Source organism: Elaeis guineensis, chromosome 11 (genome assembly GCF_000442705.2).
Source record: "Elaeis guineensis isolate ETL-2024a chromosome 11, EG11, whole genome shotgun sequence".
Taxonomy (NCBI): Eukaryota; Viridiplantae; Streptophyta; class Magnoliopsida; order Arecales; family Arecaceae; genus Elaeis; species Elaeis guineensis.
The window spans coordinates 83,679,088-83,686,449 of record NC_026003.2 but is presented as its reverse complement, the minus strand read 5'-3'; positions in this window follow the sequence as shown (position 1 = coordinate 83,686,449).

The window sequence follows — 7,362 nt, the reverse complement described above, 5'->3', positions numbered from 1 at the left end:
CGCTGGCAGTGTCCTACCGAAGCACTTTCCTTGCCACAGGGAGTTCTGCTGAAGTCCACGATCCAACATCTGAGGAAGAAAGTTCGTCATTTAACAAAAAGGTCGAAGGAGATGGAGAACGAACTTCGCGGGTTGAGGGAGAGCCACTCTGAGGCCACTGCGGAGGCCACCTACTTCTGAAACCTCCACGTGAAGGGGATCATGGAGTACAGTCGGAGGAAGGCGAACTTCGAGAAGGAGCTAGAGGAACACAAGAAGCGCGCCAGCGATCGGTCTTGAGCTCAAGCTGCCAAGATCAGCTCTCTCAGGGTAGAGCTGTCGGCTGCACAGGAGAGGATCAGCCAGTTGGAAGGAAGCTTGTCCTGACTTTCGACTCGGGTCGACTGCGATCGAGAATGGTCAAGAAAGTTCTCCGACCTTCAGCAATAGCTCCAGGATGCCGAGGCGAGCTATAACGCGTGCCGAGCCAGCTGGTGCAAGCAGGTGGACGATTATAGGGGGAAGCTCAGGATGGCGACCGACGAGATTGCCCGCCTTCGAAGGCAGTTATCTGAAGGGGCTCTGTTTGCTCCTGTTCGGGATCCCGATGAACTTCAATCCCTGAGAAGAACCGTAGAAGAGCTATCCATCGCCCTTGGAGAGGGGAAGGCCGAGCTGCAGCAATTGAAGATCCAACTGGTATACGAGCAGCAGGCAGTCAAGGACGCAGAGGTGGAATCCAAGGTCCTGAGAAAGAGGCACCGAGAGGTGGAGAATGAAAGCCAGCGGCTTCATCGGAGATATATGGAGATGCTAATGAGGGAGAAGGAATTGGAAGAGGAAGTTGAGAGCTTAAGGCACTCCCTGATGAGGGTCGAAGCCGAAAGTTCAAAGTCGGAGGAAGTCGGGCCCCCTTAGGGCTCTTTTTGCCTTTCGTCCTTCTATGTGTCTTCTTTTGCCGCTTGTTTGTTTGTTGTTATTTTTTTTTTTTGATACCAATGTCGTCTGGAGGTTCTTGGTCGTTGCCACGTCGGATTGCTTTTTTTGTCATCTTTCTTCTTCAGCCTCAAGGGCTCTGTAATGTATACTTAATTAATGACATGAGAAGAGAATTTTTCGTTACCTCTTTTACTCGCATGTTGAATTGTCATTTGCCAAGCTCCTTTCGGCTTTTGCCTTGCTCGATATCGATACCGTTCGGAGGTACCCGATTGCCGTCGCATTGACCCATCCTTTTGTTCATGGCCGCAGATTTGTCCGGGGCCACTCGGGTTTGAAGCCTCCTTTCAGAGTTCGAGCTCGGAGGTCCGAGCTTCTCATCACCCTGAGGAAGCCATCTTATCCCTGGCTTGTGTTGAGAGCTTTCTTGAAGATCGAAGATTTTGATAAGAACCCCAATCCTCGCCGAGACGAGGTTCCCTGCATCTTTGATGTAATTTATTTTCCATTCATTGCTGATGCAGTTTGTCGCTTTCCTTTTTAACTCCCCTCCCCTTTTTCCTTTTTCTTTTTTCGAGTGAGGGTTTTCCCTCTGCTCTTAGTGGGGTCGCGGGAGCATGAAGGGGCCGCTGAGAAGGTTCTCTTTTTCTGATCTGGTCTTGAATGACCGGACCTTAGTCGGTGCCAGGACGATGTTCTTCCCTTACTTCTGATGTAATCAATCTCAGCTCAGATTAGGTCGAGGTTCTTCCCCCGCTCCTAATAGGGCTGTGGGGGCACGTATGGGCATTGCAAGGCCTCTCCCCCCATCCGATCTCAGAGTAACCGGACTTTCGACTTTGCTCATATTAGGGCGAGATTCTCCTCCTGTCCCTAACATGACTGTGGGGGTGCGTATGGGCGCTGTAGGGCCTCTCCCCCCATCCGGTCTAAAAATAATCGGACCTTCGATCTTGCTCATGTTAGGGCGAGGTTCTCCTCCTGTCCCTAACATGGCTGTGGGGGCGCGTATGGGCGCTGTAGGGCCTCTCCTCCCATCCAGTCTAAAAATAATTGGGCCTTCGACCTTGCTCATGTTAGGGCGAGGTTCTCCTCCTGTCCCTAACATGGCTGTGGGGGTGCGTATGGGTGCTGTAGGGCCTCTCCCCCCATCCGGTCTAAAAATAACCGGGCCTTCGATTTCACCCATATTAGGTGTTGTTTTCATTGTCTGAAGGGGTTATCCCCTGCCATTATAAGTCCATGCCAAAAGGGGAAGATGTGCAAATCTAAAAGGAATCTTGATTTAAAGCGAAGTCGTTCGCAATACATCTATAGGTTTTTCAAATCTCAGGGCTGTAGGAGGTCGGCTCCCCATCAAGGTCCTCCAGAGACGGAGTTGATGATCCCAATTGGAGGCTAATCTCTGGGCTGCTCTTCCCTCCTTGGTGGCTCAGGTTGCGGCAGGGCCCTTGACCGATCTTCTCTACCCTCAGGTCGGTGCCGAATGAACCTGTCAAGCTGACCTCGTCTGATGAGCTCCTCGATCTCATCCCGGAGTTGAATGCATTCCTCTGTGTCATGGTCGTGGTCACGATGGTAGAGGCAGAACTTGTTAGGATTGCACTTTTCGAGATGTGTGCGCATCCTCTCTGGCCTTGGGAGCTGCTCTCTGACTTCCATCAGCATCTGGGTTTTCGATGCGTTGAGGGGGGCATAGCTGTGGAATCTTCCTGGGGGAGACCCCCGGTGGATCCGGCGCTCCGGGCTTCTCTATCTGCGCGCTCGGAGAGGAGTCTGGGCGCGCTTGTGCTCGGGGGGAGTTCGAGAACGTGGCCGAGCTTCTCTCGCCCCTTCGACTGCAAGCTTACTCGTGTCTTCCGCCTGCTGCTCTCTCGCGGTCTCCTCGTCCTTCATCTTGAAGGCCTCTTCTGCTCGGACGTACCCCTCTGCCCGAGCCAACAAATCAGCAAAATTCTTCGGGTACTTTTTTTTTAGGGAGAATAGAAGGTCGTTCTTTTGAAGGCCGCCTTTCAGAGCAGCCATCGCGACCGATTGGTCCAAGTTCCGGACCTCCAACGCGGCGATATTGAAACAGTTGACGTAAGTCCGAATGGACTCCCCCTCCCTCTTCTTGATGTTGATGAGGAACTCCGAACCTTTCCGGGGACACCGGCTGCTAACAAAATGAGCCACAAACTGGTGGCTCATCTAATCAAAGAAAAAGATGGTACCTGGCTTCAGCATCGAGTACCAGTTTCTCGCCGCTCCCTTCAAGGTGGATGGAAAAGCTCAGCATAGGATGGCGTCGGGCATGCCATGAAGCAGCATCATTGTCCGGAAGGCCTCCAGGTGGTCAACTGGGTCTGAAGTCCCGTCATAGCTTTCAGATTGAGGGAGCATGAAGTTTGGTGGGATCGGTTCCTGCATGATCATTTGAGAAAAGAGAGGGTCAGTACAAATATCCTCACCATAAGCGGGGGGAGCGTGGCAGAGTTCTTCGATCCGCCGGTTCATCTCCTGGAGCCTCCGGTCCAGGAAATCCTCTCGACTACGGATCTCGAGGGTCTTCTGGCAGAATGGAGGTAGAGATCTTTCAGGGGTGGAATCATGATCTGACTGAGGGCTCTCCACCCTCGGATTCGTCTTTCCGGGAAAGACGGGGCGGCTGGCCCAAGTGGCCCATCCTACCGTCAGATTTTGGAGTTCCGACGACGTTCTCTCCAGTCGCACTGACGCCTGCGGCCGTTGCTGCTGCTGCATGGCCTGCACCACTTCAGCGAGGCCTCTGACCTGCTGGGCCAGTAGGTCAAATTGTTCCGCGCCAACCACCATTGCCGGAGGAGGAGGCTGGAAAACTGGAGGTGAGGCCGGAGCCTGAGATCTGGCCGCGGAGGCCGTGGATCGCCGTGTGGATGCTTTACGGGGAGGCATCGAGCGAAGATCTAGTGGGGGAAGGAGGAGATGATGTCGGAAAAGATGACCGGAGGCGGTCCCGTTGAGCGCTCCTTTAAGAATAAGGGTACTGCGAAGACACAGCCCTTCCTCTAGCGTCAATCCTGTTGGTGCAAAAATCCACCGACGTCGGAGAAGCTGGAGTCGAGGGAGTCGCGGTCACCGTCGGGACCTGCAAAGGAAGTCTAAACTGGAGTTGGAGGTGCTCCGGCAAGACCCTCCGACGCTCAAGTCAGTTCTCTGCCTCAACAAGAATGGAGTGCTCGAACGAAAATTTCAGTAGAATTTTGAGATAGAAATTAGAGCTTAGAGAATAACGTATCTGAGATCCCTTTTTTATAGGCGGAAGGTGCAATAGACTGATAGCGACGTTTGTAACCGTCTGGTAGTGGACCATTCGAGGTCAGGAGGAGCTTGTTATGAAGAGTAGTGGAGTGGAATCATGCCCATCACCGTGACCTGCCACGTGGAGTCTGTTGCGGGGAGTGGAGCGGCGTCCATTGTTGTGACTTGCCAGAGAGTGGAGTCGCGCGGTATCCGTCGCAGGAAGTGGAGCAGAGTCATGGCCATTACTATGGCCTGCCAGGGAGTGATGGAGCCGCACGAAATCCGTCACAAGAAGTGGAGCAGAGTCGTGGCCGTTACTGTGGCCTGCCAGGGGTCCAGGTCTGTCGGTCGAAGTTCGGTTGAGGTGCCTGGCGGAGAGAAGTAGCTATCCGTCTGAGAGGAGCTCGGATGTCGCAAATCCTGTTGGGTGCCTTGGGCGTTAAGGCTACAGGCGAAGACCACTTGCCGTAGGAGCTCGGTCAGAGGCTTTCCACAGACGCAATCTGGTTTTGCGCAAAGTTCGACAGAGGGTCGACCGGCGGTGGATGTCAGATGGTGCTAGAGAGGTTCATCTGCTGGAGGGGTCCAGCTATTGGATTCTGTGAACCCGACGTTTGTCTGCTATAGAAGTTCGGTCGGAGTCCGATCTCCGTAGAAGCCCGGATGGGGATCATTTATCGAGGAATCTCGACCGAGGCCTGTCTGCAATAGAAATCCGAAAAAAATTCATCCACAATGGAAGCTCGGGTGAAGGCTTATAGTGGGAATCCGGCATGGACCGCTCGTGGTAGAAATTTGAAGTAGATCGTTTGTAGCAGAAGTTCGGAGTGGGTCGCTTGCAGTAGAAGCTCGGAGTCCGGCCCTTGTAGGGGTTCGGGGTGAGGTCTACCTGCAACAGGAGTTCAGGGCAAAAGTCCGGCTCCCGTAGGAGCTCGGACGAAGTCTACCTATTCGGGGAAGGAGTCCGGCTCCCGTAGGAGTCCAGACAAAATCTACCTGCAGTCGAAGTTCAAGGAAGAGGTCCGGCTCTCGTAGGAGCCCGGATGAAGGCTACCTATAGTTGGAGTTCGAGGAAGAGGTCCGACTTCCGTAGGAGTCCGGACGAAAGCTGCCTGCAGTTGGAGTTCGGGGAAGAGGTCCTGCTCCCGTAGGAGTCCGGATGAAGGCTGTCTGCAGTTGGAGTCGGGGACGAAGTCTGGCTCCTGTAGGAGTCCGGATGAAGTCTTCCTGCAGTCGGAGTCGGGGACAAAGTCCGGCTCCCGTAGGAGTCTGGATGAAGTCTTCCTGCAGCCGGAGTTGGGGACGAAGTCCGGCTCCCGTAGGAGTCTAGATGAAGTCTTCCTGCAGCCGGAGTCGGGGACGAAGTCCGGCTCTCGTAGGAGGCCGGATGAAGTCTTCCTGCAGTCAGAGTCGGGGACGAAGTCCAGCTCCCGTAGGAGTCCGGATGAAGTCTTCCTGCAGCCAGAGTCGGAGACAAAGTCCGGCTCCCGTAGGAGTCCAGTCGGGGATGAAGTCCGGCTCCCATAGGAGTCCGGATGAAGTCTTCCTGCACCGGAGTCGGGGACGAAGTCCGGCTCCCGTAGGAGTCCGGATGAAGTCTTCCTGCAGCCGGAGTCGGGGACGAAGTCCGGCTCCCGTAGGAGTCCGGATGAAGTCTTCCTGCAGTCGGAGTCAGAGACGAAGTCCGGCTCCCGTAGGAGTCCGAATGAAGTCTTCCTGCAGCTGGAGTCGGGGACGAAGTCCGGCTCCCGTAGGAGTCCGGATGAAGTCTTCCTGCAGTCGGAGTCGGGGACGAAGTCCGGCTCCCGTAGGAATCCGAATGAAGTCTAGCAGGTAGAAACTTGGGTGGAGTCTGTCCGTCGTGAAGAATCCGATCGACGCTAGTGGGGGTTTATCCATCGGCAGAACTTGGGAATGTTGCGGAGGCTCGGCCGTCGGAGAGGTTCGGAAAGATGTCGCCGAAAGTCGGAAGTCGGTAGAATCCCTGAAGGGTCACTCCTGTCACGAACTTCGGCTGGGGGGTATTTTATATCCAACAGTATGGATCACAATTGTCCACTTCAAATAGTCTAAATTCTTTATAGACCATTGGAGCCACTTCATTTGATTTAATTTAATAAAGAATTTGAGTTGTTTTTTGAACCCAAATTTAACTTAATAAGCTCAAGGTTTGACCCTGATTATTATGTCTACTGCCTCCAGACATTCATGCTTAGTTAGGTTAAACCACTTGGATCAGGTTAGAATCCCTTGACATGCTTCTAGGTTTGAATCTCTCTGCTAGGTTCGGCATTTATATGAACCTGGGCTTAAACCCTTTCTCGTGGAATTGGAACCCAATTTTGTGATTAGGGGTTCAAACTTTTTAGCTTGGATTTGTTTGAAGATCATGTGTATCCAGCTTTCTTTAGGTTCGTTCTAACTGCTTAGATCTTGGCATTGGTTATTTAAATCATAAACAGACGTGCTCAGGCACCAGATCTTGGTACATCGAGTCGGTAGAGCTAGGTCTTTACCCCCTCGTCCTCGCTCTCCCACCCAATTTCCCTTTTCACGTGATTATAAATTAAACAAATGTTTAACATCTTATGAGTATAAGTCAGATATAGATAGCAGTTGGTATAGTTTTTTGTTTTAAATGTTCAATTTTTGAAAACTAAAATTATCTTTTTATTTTTTGAAATTAATATGTGGAAGCTGTTGATTAGTTTGTTATGTGTTTGGTGTTAACTGCGGACGGTGGTGGTGATAAAAATGGTAGTGACAACAATAGACGTATGTGACCAATAGTAGCTGACAGCTAGCAGTTGGCGCGGCGACAAATCATGATAGTTTTTGATTCTCAAAAACTTTGGAACAAGATTTTTCAGCTTCCATATAATTTTTTAAACTAATTGCCGAAAATCAAAAATACGGAATAGATTACCAATCACTATTTCTTTGTTTTTTTTTTTTAAATAAAAGCCAGAAACAACGACCATGCCAAACAGGATCATAGTAACAAGCCATTTCAAAGATAAAATCACATCGAACCATGTTATCATATTAAACCAATTCACGTAAAGATACAACGACCAAACCCAAATAAAACATCAAATTACCAAGATCTACCAACTTAAACTGTAGGCTGAGGGATATTGATGCTGCATCGGGATAGGATCAACATCTTCCACATCCTTTTTG